The following is an 18,369-nucleotide window of genomic DNA, read 5'->3' on the forward strand; positions in this document are numbered from 1 at the left end:
TTGAAAACACCAAGTCTGGGTTCTACCTCAGACCAAACTGTCAGAATCTCCGGTGACATAAAAGCTCCCAAGGTGAGTGCACCACGCAGCCGGGAAGAACCATAGGTCTGATGCACTAAATGGCAGCTTCCCAATCTACTGGCTGTCCCTCTTGGCCTCACACTCCTTACATCTGTCAGACAAATTTCTGAATTTGTGTCTCATAGGTATGTGTCTTCCACAGGACCTATGTGCTTTAGAAGCTGTGTGCACGTGTGTGCATGCACACACATACATATGGTTTCATGGCCACAGAATATTCTTAGCAAACCTGAAAATAACTTCTGTTATGACCAAAAGCCCAGCCAGAATATGTGGCTGGGTCAGCATAACCCCCCTCCCTCCTGGAGAGACAGCTCCTCACTGAGACCCTGTAGCCAGTCAGTTGCCTGGCACAAGCAGCCAGTTGGATACTGGTCCTGCTTTTTTACAATTTTTTCCTTCAGGTAATTGATGGCCTTTAAAAAAATTAAGAACCTAGCCCCTGCTTCACTTGTCTCTAACTCAGCATGGAGTGAAAGTTGAGCTTTCTCACTACAGCTTCTGTCCCTCTGAGTTATGCTCCTGGGGCTTCCCTTAAGTCAGAGAGAGCAGAGCACACCCAAGAAATTTTATTTAAAACAAAGTCTCCACTCACTGTAAACAATGTCCAGAATGGCTCAAGATAGCATAGCAACAAATAGAAGAATGGGGAAATCCCACCGGGAACTGAGCAAAGCGGTGTGTGGACATCACCAAGCTATGCAGCATCCTGGAAGTTAAGGAGACAAGTCCCAGCTCACCTGGGGACTTGTCCGGCCTTAACCCTGCTCTCCTCGTACCCCTCAATGAACAGTTCACTGCACCTGCATTGGGGAATCTTACTGCTTGGCTCTACCTCTGTTTAATTTTTGCTCTGGGAGTGTCCATTTATCCTTCTATTTGCTTCTCTGAATAGACTGAAAACACCTGGCAGACAAAACTGTCTTCTGCATTTTCCTATATACACAGGTCCCATCACAGCCTCAGGGGCGTGGGGGGACCTTTAGCTCATTGCTATTCCAGTGAAGGCCTTCAGCCTGTTACCTAGGAGCTCATCAGAAATGCAGCTTCTCAGCCGGCACCCATGTGCACCCATGAAAAGGCGCAGACCTAGGTCCTTGCTGTTCTGTTCCTGCAGTGTGATCTCGCACTTCCCTGCCTTTGTACACAGATCAGCAAATTATAGCCCTGGACCCAATATGGTAGCCAACTTGTTTTGAACAGCCCATGAGTTAAGAATGATCTAAATGTTTAGGTGGCTGGAAAAAAAATCAAAAGTATGATATTTACAGAACATGAAAGTTCTAAGTCAAATTTTGGTCTCCATAAAATTTTACTAAAACACAACCACACATTCCATTCATATACTGTCTGTGGCTCCTGTGGTCTGAAAGCCTAAAATACTTACTATCTGGCCCTTTGCAGAAAAGGTCTCCTGCCCTCTACACCTCTGCCCATCCTGTTTCCTCAGCCCAGAATGCCCTCCTTCCCTCACTTACCCATGTGGACTCCAAGTTCCAGCATCATCTTCTCACTGAATCCTACTGTCCCTGTGTCCTACAGAGTTAGCCCTTCCCAACTTTGAGCTATTGCAATCAATCCTTCTATGGTTAACTTTTTAGATGGTTTTCAGTCATTTCTGTCATGTTGGCTTCATCTTATTATTTCAAGATCTTTCAAACACACTATTGGGCATTCCTGTATACCTGGCACACAGCAGATGCTCGATGTTTGCTGAGACAGGAGTCATTATGCAGAAGGTGCATTTATGGAGCATCTGGTTTATACATGAAGCATACTGTGATGAGCACCATGTAATCAAGTTCAAACATGGAGATCTCTATATACTTTGATCTAAAGGAACACAGAATCTGGTTGGCTAGCTAATCCACACAAAAATATACCCTAAGGGGTGATGTGACCAATTGCTAAGGAGAGTAACAGCTATTGGGTTGGGGCTAGCAAGACAAGAGAAGGGAGTGCAACAAAAGTCAACCATAACCAGGAAATAGGCGGCCAAGTTCTCCTGTAACTTAAGAGGATAGTGTGTATTACAGATCTGATCATGCAAGATAGATTCAAATTCAGTAAACATCTGAGCACCTACTTAGTGCCCGTTCTGTGCTAGATGTTGTCATGTTTTCTCCATCTCTACAATAAAGACACACATGTGGACATGTTTTGATTACAACAGCTCTTTGCTAAACCAGAATGAAGTAAACCCTGCAGTGTTGGTGGTACAGGATGAGTGACACCTGCAGGCAGACCTCCCCTCAGCTTCCAGCCTCCACCTTTATCCTACTTCATGGATCCTCAGCTTAAGAGCATCTACAAATTACTGAGCAGAGCTGTTTACCAAACATCACACATACCACACTTGAGGAGCAATTGATCCAACTCCCAAGGACAATTTTAACTATAATCACATTTCACTTCACATGCTGACCTAGCAAACAGCTCCCACCATTCCCTCCCCAGACCTACCCACCCAAGGAAGATCCACTGCCTCTATTCCAGTAGAAGGCGGACATGATCAATGCCAAGAGAACAGACATGCAAACGAAGAAGGGAGAGACAAGCACTGCAGATGCCAGCAAAGACTTTAGGAAGACAGGATATGAACTGTGGTGATGGGAAGGATTTGGAGGGAAGGGTTCCTTGAGAATGATCAAAAATGTTTTGTAACTACACAGAGGTGGTGGTCGTACAACACTGGGAGTGTACTAAATGCCACTGAATTGTTCACTTTAAGTAATTTTATGTTAGGTGAATTTCACCTCAATTCTGTAAGAGCTACTTTGGTTGCAGACGATGCAAACAGCATCCTGTACACTCTGTCCTGGCATGGGTTTCTCATTTCTCATCTGTGGGAAAGCAATAAGCCACCACTTCTGTGAGTTCAACAGAAACTTTGTAGAACAAAGGTTCCGTGTTGCCTATGTTTCTTCTCACCTTCAAGGAATTCTTTCAAACAAATCCGACCTCTGCCAGCTTTCCTGGGAGAGGATTGTCAAAAGACACGCTCACTCACATAACCCCATTACAGTACTAGTCAATTTGTTTTAGCAATGCTTAATTCCATCATACCAAAGTGAATAAATTAACTGACCTACTTATCAAAGAAAAACTTGATTTTTCTTTTGGGAAGAGCCCTGTGTATTAACTGGAGAAAGCAGAGGTCTCTGAGAAATAAGATGCATTAGCACCAAGAGCTAGCCTCCAGGGCCCATTCATGTCTTCTACCTCTGCTGGGCCGGCAGAGGCGGTTTCTGAATACACAGCTGGAGGGGCTGGCTGCCTACAGCAACAGAGCTCAGCCCTGGCTGCACATTAAAATCACTTGGGAGCTGTTAAAGCTTCCCATGCCAGGCAACTCCTCAGACCAATTACATTAATCTCTGCAAGTGGGAGCCAGCTAGAGTTCTCTAAAGCTCCCTGGATGCACCCAGTGTGAAAGAGTCTGAGAACCAGCAGTCTTTGTGGTTTGATTTGGTAACTGATTTGCTGGGTGCCAAGACCCTCATCTGCCCAGAGACCTCTCCCTCAACCAGCCTGTGGCTGTTCATGAAATCTAAGCCCAAGGATCCTTTATCCTGAGCTAAAGCACTATCTCCAGAAAGGCCCTACTAAAATGTTCATACAATATGGGGAAGAGTACAGCATTTATCCATTTATACTAATTATCATGCAGTATAGCACTGTGGTTCAGTGTGTGGCTCTAGAACCAGCCAGCCTGGGTGAGAATCCCACCCACCACTTACTAGCATGAGTAAGTTGAAGAATGGGTCTGAACCTTGGTTTCTGCATTAGTACAACGTGAGTGACAGTTAGACCTACCCCATAATGTGTTCCAAGAATTAGATGAGACCTCATAGTAGCAGCGCACTTAAGCACTGATGGCTATCGTGCCTGCTGTGGACTATAGAAGGTAGGATTCTGATGGGATCTTGCAGAGGACTGGTGAAGGGGAAAATAAACCTGGTGCTCCATGTTCCTGGAATCCTCTGCATGTCCTGGAAATCACTGCACCTAGGCAGTCATGCCTTGCCTTAAATCAATACCTGGAACTGGTCTACTGCAACAGCAAAACTTTGAGAAAAGTGATTCTCAGTGCTGGCTGGCATTCAAGAATTATCTCTTAAAAAATTCTTATGTCCCACATTTGTTTAAACCTGCAAGTAGGACCCCAGTATTTTTTTTTTAAGCTTCTCAAATGATGAATGTACCATCAGAGTCAAACTCACTGTTTCAGAGTGAGCCTCAGAACCAAGTGGACTCCGGGAAAAAGCAAACAGACACACTGGAAACTTTCACTCCCTAGAATTACTAATAATGCCACCCCTAAAACCTTACACTGATATAAGTAATCTTTAGTTTAATCATTTCAGCTTTGTTTTAAAATTGAAGACGAGTAGGGTTATCATTAATATTTCACAGAGAAGAAACCTGAGGGTAAGAAGCACTGAACAGTTACACCCAAGTTCAGTGAACAGCTGAATTTACAGCAAACAAAGAAAAGATTTCCAACTACCTCCTCTGCTGTCTCCCTCTCATGGAGAAATAGTGATTTTCTTACAGCAGCCCAGGTCCCACAAAGAGTATGTATTTTGTACAGGTAAAGTGTCTTGTAATTACCCTTGAAAATAAGAGCAAACATCCATTTACAATGACTGGACGGACAACTTAAGCCACTAGGTAGCCTCAGAATTAAGAATCAGACAAGTGTCTGGGTTGCAACAGAGCCTTGACTTGAGGCAAGGCAGGTGGGCACAGGCCTCTGTGGAAGGACAAGGGGGAACCCCAAAGCCTAACCTGGCGGCTGACCAGATAAACTGCCTGTCCATTGCCACCTGTTCAGGGCACACTGCCCGATTTGCTCATGGCTGTACCCCTAGCACTAACATGATACCACGGCTCAGTAGGCACTGAGGCTGCCTGCTGCTCATGACTGAAATCAGGGCTCTGGCTGGGGATGGGAGGGGAGTCCTTTTGATAAAAGGAAGTCAGTAACATTTGCTCAGGACATAATTTGGTTCTAGAAACCATTGGAGAAGATGCAAGATAGAGTTTGTCAGCTTCCCATCCCTTAAGGAGCACAGAAGCCACCACATTTCTCCATATGGGATCAGAGCTGAGATCCATCACCCTGAGTACCATTAACACATGAAAAGTCACCAGCACTGAAATAAGGGGTTAGACTAATGGGTTTCAAGGGAAAACAAAATTGTTGAAAGGCAGGGAGGTGACACCGGGAACTCATGCTGCCTGAGGCAGGACGGAGCACACACAGCACAAGGACAGCAAGCTGCTTCCCCAGTCTTGCCTGGAGCCCGAGCACAAGGCACTAGAAGGGGGAGTGGAGAACCAGAGAACTCTAAAATCCTATAGTCCCCCTGAAACTTGTACCCCCTTATAAAACATGGAGATATTCACAGCTCCGTTCTCTAGTGAGATTAGGAAAATACCTTAAACACTTTTTTAAAATGTCATAAATGATGTCCTGTTTGGTGTAAATGTGTCCATTTTGAAGCTGTTCCTGTTAAAGCAACAGCTCTATGGAGGGGGAAGAAAGAAAAATTTCCAAACTAAGCCAATAGTTTCATTTAACACCATCACAATAGCAGTTTTTTCAGTGGCTTACTAGCAGGGAACTGACAGGTTATACAAAAACACCTTACCTAAGCTGTAGTAAGAAGTGGGTCACCCTGCATTCTTCTGCATAACAGTCTGGAGGACAAAGATGAGGCTTTTGGCCCCATCCAAGCAGACCCTCCCACAGTCCTCTCTACGTCTGAGGTCTGAGGACCGTGTTCATGAGCCCAGATACCAACTGCATCCTGAACCCAGTGGGGGTGATTAGACCCCCAAGCAGGGACAAAGTCCACAACATCCCCACCAGTATGTTGCTGGGCATCTTCCCTTCTCATCCACTGGGCTCCCATGATGCGGGGTGGGTGGGTAGATAGGAGAGCAAGGTGGTGAAGATCCAGGTATCAGGTACTAGCCTTTGCTGACACAGACTCAGTTTCCTTATCTTTAAAGTGGGGAAGTAACTTCCACAGTAGCACTGCTATCAGGATTAACGGGGATGATGTATACTGGACATCTAGCACAGCATCTGGCACAAAGTGCTGGGAGGTTACCGTTGGTGTGGCAGGAACTCAGGTCCTGGGAGTGAAGGGGTGGTGGAGAACTCCCTCTAGGAGAACACAGCCACACCAGATGACCCAACAGAACCATGTGCATAAGTGTCAGGGGCACACCGAAGCGCATCCCTCCCAGTGTCTTTCCTAAGTTAACAACTCCTCCTCCAGCAGCTAGTCCAGCGCCCTAGTTTCCCTGCTTATTCATCCCATTAAAGGCTTCCTCAACCAATAACCCCCTTCCCTTTTCCCCAGACGCTCTTCCGGGCGAAGCTCCCTGTAACACACAGAGAAGTGAACATCTACACAGGATTTCTGGGCCAACCAAGGAGGTTCCTGAGGTCCAACACAGATCTCTTCCAAACTTGCCCCATGTTCTTTCCTAAATGAGAGAACCAATATAATCTAAATACCAGGAAGAATTTTAATTTAACACATAGACTCTGGGATTGCAAAAACCCATTCAGAATTGTTGGCGTAAAGGAGGATTAAAAAAAAAACCAGAAAACAGTTTCAATCTGTATTAACAACATAGTTAAAAAGCAAAGTTACAATAAAACCCCATGCTTCTGATCATTTAAATCAAACGAGTCTAATATACCAAAAGGAAGGTCCCTCCACCCACCTCTGGCCCTGGTCATTACTGTCGTACTTTTGATGTTTGCTGCCTTACATGCTCAAAGCACTATGTTGTTTCAAACTCAGTTTTTTTGAGGAAAGTCAACTCTTTCAAATACCTGACCACAGTCACAATCCGACCTTAACCTGTTTACTGCTTTGCAGATGTTAACAGAGTCAGCAGTATGTCCTCAAATGACAAACAGACACCAAGATGGGAAGTGCCTGGTGTCCAGGGAGCACTGCTGAGTCATTTTATCCAGCCAGTTGACACCAGCAGCACACTTGCTGATGGAGCTACAGACCTACCACAGGCATAGAAACAGCTATGAAGCAATGGGTTGGGTTTTGAAGTTTTGGTCACTGCAAGCCCTCTGTTTAAAAAGGGTATGTTGATAGCAAATTGGTTTTGTAAGGCTGTGATGATAAATCCATTTAATCTGTTTGCCAAAGAAGCTAAAAAAGAAAGTTTACTCAAAGCGAGTACATTTCATGCAATTAAATACATGTCTGGATCCTATCAAGCTAAAGCATTGTTGAAATCCTACTTCCAGCGACATGACCACCACTCCTGGACTGTGAACTGTACAGAACATAGAGAATGTGAATTATGCAATCCACTGTCATATTACAAATCTTTAAGTCTTTTAAGACAGTTTCCCAGAGCACACCACCTTCGTTTCCACCTGAGCTCTCTGAGAGCTCCTACTTTTTAAATCCGTGTCTGGTGCCATCACTGGTGGTTGTTTTCCTTTCTGTCCTCTAGGCATATACTCCTGGTCTCCACTGCCATAGACCACTATTGCTTTCTCCAAAGAAACAGTCTCAACAATTTACAGTCACAACAGATCCATATGACTAGAAAGTCTTAGCCCTAGAAATATTTGCCAAATCAGAGTTAAATATTTGCTTCCAGTTTCTAGATTTAAAACTTGTTTCATGATTCGACCTAAGCAACCAAAGCCAGCACTGGCTGAAGTCACTCCGGGCTAAGCTATCTTCTGCAAACAGAACTGCACTCATCAAAACTAACCAAAGGAGAGAATGTAAATGGACACTTTGTTCTATGGAAAAATGTGGGGGAACTGCCCCTTGCATCTGGACAAATGAGTATGTTGATTTGCTTTTACTTCATCTTTAAGAGATCACAACTTAGAACTTAAATGCCTTATATACTTGCATTTGGGTCTCAAGCCAGTTCTTAGTCCTCCTCTTACAGGACTAAACATGCCAGCTTCCCCATCCCCCAGTATCCATACACTTCATCTTTGAGACCATTCAGGAAATCTCTCCAACTATTGCATGTCCCTATGAGCTACAAGGCCCACCAACTGAAGCATGGACTCTTCATTCATTCATAAGCATTTATTGAACACCTACTATGACAAGCACTGTGCAAGGTGCTGGGACACAGTGAGAAAACAACATGTCTCCATCTGCAAGGATGTCAGACCACATTACACAACTAAACCACGTCAATGGTCATAACTGCTTCAATAGCACTGACATTCACAGCATATCACAGGGGCCCTAACCTAGTCCAGGTTGTCAGAAAAAGCTTTGCTGAAAAAGCAGGATTCCAGCTGAAACCTAGAAAGACCAGGAGTTGGCCAGGCACAGTAGGGATGGAGGAGTGTTCTAGGAGAAAAGCCTGGGGCAGGAGGGACAGTGCTCACTGAAGAACTAAAAGCAAGCCAGTAAGGGCAGGACACAACACAGGAGAAGAGCTCAAAATGACTCTGGGGAGAGATGTGGGAGTTTCTTAGGAACCATGTGACCGGTTTTATATTATACTATGGTCAATGGAAACTTATGTGTGGGTTTTAAACATGAAGAGGGACATGGACAAAATTGCATAATGAAAAGATTAGGACTTACAGATTAATGTGTAAGGGAAAAGAGCATGGATTCTTCATTCATTCATAAACACGAATGAATGAATGAGAGTATAGTTACATCTTCCAATGTGCACGCTCCACACCCTGCCTCCAACCTGTGAGCTGGAGAAAATCAATGAGATCAAGGACATGCTTTATCCTGCCCCTACCCCCAATTAAACGGTCTTCACAACTCTGCTCCTGAATATTCCTATCACTTTCTTCATCTGGTCCTTTACCATTCCAGGCAGCTAAGCTGCCATTTCCATCACACTTCTCCAGTGATACTCTTACGCAGCTTTTCAATCCTCTTTTATTACCTCATTCTCAAGCAGGTATTCCAACTTCTCCCTCCTGTACTTTGCAATGCGGAGTTTGAGAGAGCTGAGTGGGAAAGTTTAACTTTAAGAATAGAGAGGGAATGTTCAATCTGGGTACATCAGCAAACAGGTACAATAATAGCATCTGAGATTTTGGGACCTTAGGGGAGAGGAAAAAAATGTTCCAGAACCAACATATATACTCACTGAGTAGCAGCCAGGAAACTGATAGTGACTTTAGAGCTAAGAAAGTAACTGGGTGGGTGCTGCTAAAATCACCATTAACCACAGACCTTAAAACAATGCTTCTGATTTCCATCCTGGTGCTGACAGGAATTACAGAGCAGCCATGATCAAAAATGCATCCCACCTATTGGACCTGAATCATTCCCTGGAGACTTCTACCCAGTGTTCGTATCAAACGAACTTGCTGTTGGACAGCCACAGATTCTCTAAGATGACCAGAGCCAACCCATCTCTTCTATGCCAAACGATTGTGTGTTAGAGACCGATTCAGATGTAGTTTTCTGCTGAAATCTCTCTTCAGGTCCAGCTGAAAAGTGGGTCTGCAGTTGCAATAAATACTGACCTGACCCCTCTGTTACTATCCCGGTAAGACTTAGAGTTTGAGAGAAAAGAATGGATGTGATTGATGTCAAATGCAGCCTTTATACGCTCTACTCTGAAGCATTATGGGGGTGGGGGAAGGGTCCCTCTCAATGAGAAAGGCTAAAAACAGTTTTTAGGTTCATCTTCTGAATTGAAAACTTTCCTCCCCGACCCCATGTGGGTGTTATGAAAAATCATTTGAAGAGAAGGCAAGAAGTGAGGGGATCAACTGTACCTCCTGTTGAATTTATACATGGTTAATCATAATCCACTGTTAGACCTAATGAGGATGCAGGAGAGGAAGTCTTCGCCTGCTACCTCTTCACCTCACTGGAGCAGCACTAACACACCATTAGGTGGGCAGCACTGCTCTGAAAGGCTATATTGTTCAGGGTCCAAGTTATCATTGCTTCTGTTGATAGCACAGTGACTGACCACTGAAGAAAGTGACAAGTACCTCAGTCTTGCTGGTGCTATTTTCCTTACACAGTATATCACAAGCATGTTCTAGAAAACTTATATTATGTTCACAATAGTTTCCTGCTGAAATCTCTCTTTAGGTCCAGCTGAAAAGTGGGTCTGCAGTTTGCAATAAATACTGTTTTAACTACAGCAGCCTTTAATTATACTACATTCACTTGTACAGATGATTCCATTCCCTTAGCATAGGAATAAAACATCTATCTTTATGTCCCATATATATAGGATACTGCCTGGAAAGTATCTCAATGTGTTGGCTGAATGGATGGACACAGGCACACGACACCACTGTACATTCTTGTTTTTCATAGCCAGAAACTGCAAGCTCTCCCCTACCAGAAAGGCTAAAAATAGTGCTATCTCAACAACCCATCAGCACTTCTAAACTGGGAGCATTTTAAATCCAGAGTAGTCAGAAACATAACAGGAGGCAAGTCCCATTACCCAAAATTCTCACTTTCATACACTTTACACACCAGATAACCAATAAGCTTACGGTAAATGCATTAGTGGATTAATGGCAGCTGTTACTTCCCTATTTTAATAGGTGCATATCCAAGGTGTTCAGTTATCAACGTTCTGGGCAAAGCTCAAGTCACAGTGTATTCTTTCCAGGTGCATTTAGGTATTAAAATAGGGATGCACCCCAGGTCTACAGCTCTAGCCTTCCCCAGTCATTTCCATCACAACCCCTGCCACCACTTTCCCGGTTCCAGGGCCTTCCTGGATACCCAGCACAGCAAAGGTAAGAGCCCGGGGAAACATCACAATGGAACAACCACACCACCTCCAGCACAGGTAAGTGATCCAGGCAGTCCCGCCTTCACCAAACTGAAAATGCACAGAAGACAAAGAAGAGCAACCACGCCAGTCCTAGACGCCAGCTGAGCCCTATTTGTTCTTCCCAAGACAACTGAGAGCACGGAGCTGGAAGCATCCAGCAAAAGGCAGCTGCATCTTGGCATGGAAGACGTGTTGGTCTGAGAGGAAGGTTACAAAGGGGCACGCACCTGGCTTGGCATCCAAATAGGACAACTGCCTCAGGCAACTTAGATTCCCCAGGCCTTGGCTGAACTAAAGGCAGCTTTGAACACCACGTCTGCATCAATCACCTCCTCATTTCCAAGAGGACTGCCTATGGCCACAATCTTTTAATGTTGACCTCCAATACATCCATGGAAAGGTCACGGTTTGGGGCTCCAACCATCAGAAAGGCCTCTCTGATCACAGAGACAGTTTAGCATTCTGTTCTTTGGGTAAATAAGGTTCTGTCCTCATTTAGCAGGTGAGGGAAACAAGGCCTCTAGAAAGTCAGCTCCTCGCCCAAGAGCACAGAGCTCTCTAGAGTTAAAAAAAAAAAAAAAAAAAGGAAGAAAGAAAGAAAAAAAGTGTCCTGAGAACCAGTAGGGAATGGGTGAAACAAGTTCTCTGGTAAAAAAACAATTCGATGTTTAAAGGCCTTTCCCTAATCTACCATCTGCTTGTGTTTTCCACAGCACCTTCATATTTTGGTTAATGCTTAGCTCTAGAGAGACGGTTGTTACTGCCCACAGAAGGATGAAGAACAGCACCGTGCTGTTACGGAGTTCCACCACTCGGAGCTGTCAACCCCCCAACACCCAGCAGGTCTCTCCCTGCCAAGTCCCAGACCCCATCCCACACGCAAGGCTTCCTACAGGCTCAACGCTGTGCAGCCTTGCCGTCCACTGGCCCAAGGCCGGGTGGGGCGCAGTGACCTCTGTCCCCTGGCAGTGTCCTCCCTCTCCCCATCTTGTGTTCCCTCGTGCCCCCTGCCTTCACTCCTAACCTCCTACAGCTGGGAAAGCACTGTCCACTTGGAAAGTGTACCACAGATTCCAAAGGGCCTCCCCACATGGGAAGTCTTAGGATCCCTGGGGATAGGAGAATGTGAGTTCTTAAGACATTTTACACATGAAAGACAGAGATCCAGGGAAGTTGAGGGACTTGGCAGACTCAGGCCCTTTTAAGAGAATGGACCCTAAACACAGCAGACCCCACACAGTGCTCCTAGAGCCCCTCTAAGGCCTACTCAAGACTCAAAACTTAACTCCAATTAGTCCTGAAGACTGAGTCAACCCCACTCATTCAGGCCTAGAACATGGCAGATACTGTTGGCATCTCCCTTGGGTTCAGGACCTCCTCTCCATTCCTGCTCTGCTGCCTTAGTTCAGGACTTCATCTTCCGTGTGAAATATTACAATCTAGTCTAAATTGGTCTTCCTGTCTCCAAGCTCTCCCTATCAAAACTGGTTTTCTAGGCTGCTTACTTCTGGAACAGTTGTTTCTCAGAGTTGGGGAGGCTTACAGAGAACCAGAAACCATTAAACAATCAGAAAAAAGGCCGAACAGCACTTAGGAACATCTCTGACCTGTGAGGAAAGAGGCCATACTCCAGCTGCAGGGCTGGGGACAAAACTGCCCCCAAGGGGACATTTGGCAATGTCATGACACATTTTCAGTTGTCACAACTGGGGTGGGAGAGAGGGTGCTACTGGCTTCTAGAGGGTAGAGACCAGGTATGCCACTGAACATTCTGTAATATACAGGACAGCACCCCCTCCCCTCCTCCACCATCAGTAGTGCTGAGCTTGAGAAAGTTTAAGAGTGAGCTTCCAAAAAGAAAGGGAAAACAAAGAACCCTCAAATCACTTAGAGTCATTCCCAATCTGACCCAAATGACTTTTCTGGCCACAGCCCTGAGCCTCCCCCAGCACTCCTACTTTTGAATCCCTCGTGAGCTTTCCTGTCTATGAGCTTCTGCTCATCCTCTTTCCTCTGCCTCAAACATCTTCCTCTCCTCCTCGCCCTTCTCCCGGGCCCTATGCTTCTTATAGTCTAGCTTAAGTATTATCTCCTTGGTTGAGCCTTCTTGTTCCTGCTGGTCTGAGGGGCCTCTCCCCTCTGGGTTTTAACTACAGCAGCCTTTAATCATACTACCTTCACTTGTACAGGTGATTCCCTTCCCTCAGCATAGGAATAAAACATCTATCTTTATGTCCCATGCATATAGGATACTGCCTGGAAAGTATCTCAATGTATTGGCTGAATGGATGGACACAGGCACACGACACCACTGTACATTCTTGTTTTTCATAGCCAGAAACTGCAAGCTCTCCCCCACCAGAAAGGCTAAATATAGTGCTATCTCAACAACCCATCAGCACAGGGCTGTCACCAGCTGGAGAACCTCTGGGCACAAGAGCAGCTGCCTTGGGACTCCTGCATGGAGCTCTGACGATGCTGCACTTCCCTCTGCAGAGTCGGCCACAGCCAGGACCCTTGCACCTTCTAAGGTCTTACCTGTCAGAATGCCCAGTTCTATGGGAATTTCTGGGTCCCTAAGATGTACAGTGCTTTGATGTCATGGTGCATTAATATAAATGCAGTATTTAGTGATTCTCTACAGCTAAGCGGAAGCATGCGGAGAACAGAATCCCTAGCATAGATCAACAGTTAAAGGGGAGCATTCAAGAGATACTCCAGGGTCCCAGGCTCCCACCCTGTCTGTTAACAAGGCACAGATCAGCAGTTGACTTCCAGAACGCACTGTGTCACACAGGCTACCCATCTTCCATCCCTGGGAGCAAACAACCCCCACAAGGACTGGGCTAAAGGGAAACACAAAGAACCAGTCACTGAGGTCTCCTTCACACCCAGGCAGTTAACTCTGCAGGGACTCACCTCAAAACCTCCTGGGCTCTAGAAGACATTCAGCCCTGAGGGAGCTCATGCTACAGAAGAGGGGTACTCTCACTGACCAGGCAAAAAGTAGCTAGAATACAAAGAAAAAAAAAAAGAGAAAAAAGGGCCAGATTATGCCTAGCATTTCTCTGTGACCTGTGAGGACAGAGGAAAAGGGCCACAGTCCAGCCGAGGCTCTTATACGGTTCAGGGATCCATTCCAAAGTCTGTCGAGCATCTAAACTGGTGGAAAACAGCACCATTTACATAGGAGACACCACCACAGACTGGTTTTGTGTCCATGGAGCATGAACCTCAGGAAATGCTGGAAATGGGAGCTGCTGCTCTGAGCACTGGTCCTACCCTGCCACTGACTACTGTGTGACTCTGATCAACTGCATCCTCAGGAAGGCCACTTTCTTCCTCAGTTTCCTCATTTGCAGGCATGACCTGACCTACCTCACAACAGCATCAAAGAACAGTTCCAGTCAGATGCCAAACCCATCATTTGGGCCTAGAGTGACACTGCCAGGCACTGTGGTGAAAAGGAAGTCTTCTAAGATATTTTTGCCCATGGGAAGTGAACAGCAGAGTTGAGCAAAGAAAACACAGAAACAGAAACATTAGTCATCACTTAGAAGTGGCCAGATGCAGTTACCAGAGACCAGCACAGGATTAAATCTAGTGTGTGTGGAACCAGCCCTCAGATGAAGTGGATGCTCACTGCGGCTGCAGTCCTGAAGGAACTGCCCTTGTGACCAGCAGCAGGCATGGGACAAGGGCTGATATTATAGGCAGGAAAGTGCAAGGCCATCCGCTGGGTTGAAGCCAGGGGCTGTGGGCAGGTGTAGTGGGAGAGAATTTCAAAGGGCAGGCTGGAGTCATAGAGGACTTAATTCCTAGCCAAGAGATTCTTACCTAATTCTTTACCCAGGAGAAACCAGAGAAAGTCTGAGCAGTTGGGTGGTGAGGATAAGAATATGTGTACAGCTATCAAGCATCAGACAAATGCTAATTGTTATCATTGCTATTCTTGGCACATAACACTGAAGCCTGGCTCTGTGTAAAGGATACCAGATGGCAGAATAAAAACATTAAAAGCTAGACCAGTGAGTAATTTATATAAATTTAATCACTTAACAGTACTCTGCCTGCAGATGGAACTGGAAAGATAAGGAAAGCCAAAGGCCTCTGGAAACTAAGCAACTGAAATCAAGTCAATGTGAGTTTAGAATGAAGTCTTCCTTCTTAAGGAATTTCCTAATGTCTTCCACGAATGCCCCATTAGAAGCCAGCTTTCCAGAACTTAGCTTTTTGACCATATGCCTGATCTTCCTCCTTTCCTGGCCACTTCTTCACTGTTTAGGTCAAGCTCCTCTCCTCATGCAGACACAGATGCACATATCCCCATATATGTAACCTGTATACATGTAGGGATGTATACACACACACACACACCCCTCTGGTGTGATCTTGTGGTTGCTAATTCTCCTATGTAGAACAGTCCTGACCTTTCCACTGAGAACTAGAGCCACATACCCAATGTAATGTTTTTCTGTTGGTATCTGATATGTTGGAAGTTTAGAAGGCTGACCCAAACTCTTGAATCCTATCCTATCCCTCACCTGTTTCTCTCCTATTCTGTCTCAGAAAGCAGTACCTTAGACCATTTGGCTGCTAAGCCAAAAGCCTAAAAGTTGTCCTGGCTTCCTTTCTTTCCCTCGCCTCCCATTAATCCATCATCAGTTCCACTAGCTCTGCCTCCCAAAGATATCCTGGCTCAGACACTCCCACTCACTCTGCCCCTTCCCTCTCTCCTGGACTGTTCCTACACCTTCCTACCCAGTACGCTTCTCCTCTCAACCTCTACCAATTATTCTTTAAATAGCAATCATTGTGTTTTTCTGGAAAAAAAGTACATCAGATTATGTCACTCCCCTGCTTAAATCTTCCACTGCATTAAAAAAATCTGAACTCATGGAAAGTGTCAAACCCTGCATGTCTTTGCCGCCATCCCCTTCCACCCCCAGCACAACACACCCCAGTCACAAAGGCCTCCTTTTCCTTCTCTGGGGTCCTTGAATTTGCAACCCTCCTCCAGCATCTCATGACTCTGATTTTGCTATAAATCTCAGCTTCATTATCTCCTTCCTGGACAGCCTTTCCAGACCAACTAACAGGCCCTACTAGTCACTTTTTACTGCGCCCCCTTTTGTATTTTATTCATAGATTTTTTTCTAAAATGATGTTTTCATTTCTTTTGCCTGTCTTGGGGTCATAAATGTAAGCTCTAGAAGTTTAGAGGCCTATCTGGTTTACTGTTCCACCTCTGCTTCCAGTAAACAGTGCCTGATACATGACGGGTGTTCAACTATTTGCAGAGGAACCCAAGGGGAGCTAGAACAGCCCACGTATATTACAGGTATATTATTATGGAAGCATTACAGTTGCCCTTGCCCCAGTGCTGAGGTTCAGTAGGGAGAAAGGTCTCTGGATTCCACGCATCCGGGGAGACTTCACAGAAAAGCAGGATAGAGAATGAAGGAAGGTATCTCAGGTGCACAACAACACTAAGGAACCAAGTTTTAAGCATCTAATAGATAGTGAAGAGTGTGTTTGGAGCAGAGGGTGGGGGTGAGAGGCTGACACACAGTATCATTAATTCCATAACATGAATTAGCTCATGTGTCTTCCTCATAGGTTCAAAAAAGAGAGACTTTGAGCACGAGTCAGTCATCACACCAGGCATTTTCTATCCATTGTCATTTTTTCCTCATAACTCTTCCAAGTTACTATACCCCTCATTTCTAAAATGCTGGGAGCTAAAGCCCACAGAGGGCACATCTTTCTCTGCCCAAGGCCATGCAGCAATGGCAGAGCAGGCCTGGACCCTGGTAAGTTTGGGGTCCTTCCCTTTCTACCCACACTACACTGCATTTCCCAAGGCAGACCAAGAGCCCCAGGATTTTGGATCGAAGAAGTAGGTGTTAAGAGAGAGAATTATAGGAAGGAAACCCAAGTATAAACAAGGAAGCCCTTATAAACAAGCTGTGATACCCAGTTTGGATTTCGGATAGACAAGCTTTCATCCCCACCAGGAGCATGGGGTCACAAACATGAGCCAGTGACTTCCAGCCCCCAGCTCTCCTTCTACCACCATCACCCAGTGTCCAAAGATAAGTATCAGGGGCAATGTGGACACTACCAGAAAATGCACCCCAGGCCAGGGCATGCCACACTGAAGAATGATCCAAAGAGCTGGACTTGGGTTCAGCAAGCCTGCCTGCAAACTGCAATCTGAATCTGAGAATGTCTCAATAACCCATGTTAACCCTCTACTTGTATGTCCTGGATGAGCTCATTATTTGAGAAATAGTCTCAAATGCAGCCATGGCTGTGAGGGCAAGAAGGAAGGCTTGGCAGAATTTTTTTTTTTTTTTAACTGAAAAAGATGTGGCAAAGAGCAATCTTCAGCTAGAAGCAGAGCTTATTCACTACACTAAGGGGAAACTGCGAGGATTCTAAGATTCACTAAGATGCCTTCCCTGGCTGTGGGAACTGAACAGAAAGTGAATCCAATTACAAGCTTACACCCTTGAGGCAGAAGCAACGGGCAGTCATACAGGCCATGTTCCCTCCCAACACCCTAAGAGTAAGAGACACTAGATACTAGGTACGGATGGAGGCAAAAAGGAGGAGGAGGGAAAGGGGTGCCAGGAGGGGAGAAAAGGGAGAAAGAGAAGTAAAAGAATGTGGGGAGAAGTGTATGTTTCCAAGCAACAGTGTACTAGCTAGCAATCACCTCCTTTCTATTCAGAATTGATAAACATGGATCAAGATTACAATGAATTGGTTCAGAGATCCATTTATTGGTGTTAACAGCCTTCTGCACTAAGGAAATTGAGAAGGGGAACGGGGTGTCCACAGGGCCCAATTCATCCACCATCTGAGGGCAAAGCAAAGCACAGGTGTGACACATCCACAGGACTGCCGCCGGAGCTTTTCGGGACAAACCAGATGTCCATCCCCACCCTTCCTATCCCTGCAAGGGGTTCAGTGACTGCCAGGCACACAAGGGAAACTTCTGGTGTGCTGTTAAGCTCTGTCCCTTGATCAGGGGTGGGTTTGGTACGTGATTGTACATCACATTGTACACTTATGGTTTATATACTTGTCTGAATGTATTACTTCAATAACAAGTTTATTACTTAGTTTCCCCCAAAATGTTTCATTAAAATTCACATTCTAGGAAAACACGCCATACTGAGGCTGTGGACCTGTTCCTTGGTGAGCAGTCTTCCTGCTGCGGCCTCAAGTGATAGATGGGCCAAGGAAACTCTCGAGGTCTTCTATGCGGGCACTAATCCCATTCACGAGGGCTCTACTCTCATGTCCTAAGTACCTCCCAAAAGCCCTGCCTCCAAATACCATCAAATTGGGTGTTAGGACTTCATATATGAATTTTGAAGGGGACACAGCCAGTCTATAGTACGTGGTAACTGAGTAATTAAGCCAGTTGACCTTGTCACTGATATCAAACCACTGTAGGGTCAGGCTGCT

General features: G+C 45.4%; 1 protein-coding gene across 1 annotated transcript in view; it reads right to left on the minus strand.

Moving 5' to 3' along the window:
• MYO5B (myosin VB) overlaps positions 1–18,369 on the minus strand; it is a 309,980-nt gene that overhangs the window by 184,099 nt on the left and 107,512 nt on the right. The gene's annotated exons all lie outside the window — the stretch shown is intronic.

This window comes from Manis javanica, chromosome 9 (assembly GCF_040802235.1).
Source record: "Manis javanica isolate MJ-LG chromosome 9, MJ_LKY, whole genome shotgun sequence".
NCBI lineage: Eukaryota > Metazoa > Chordata > Mammalia > Pholidota > Manidae > Manis > Manis javanica.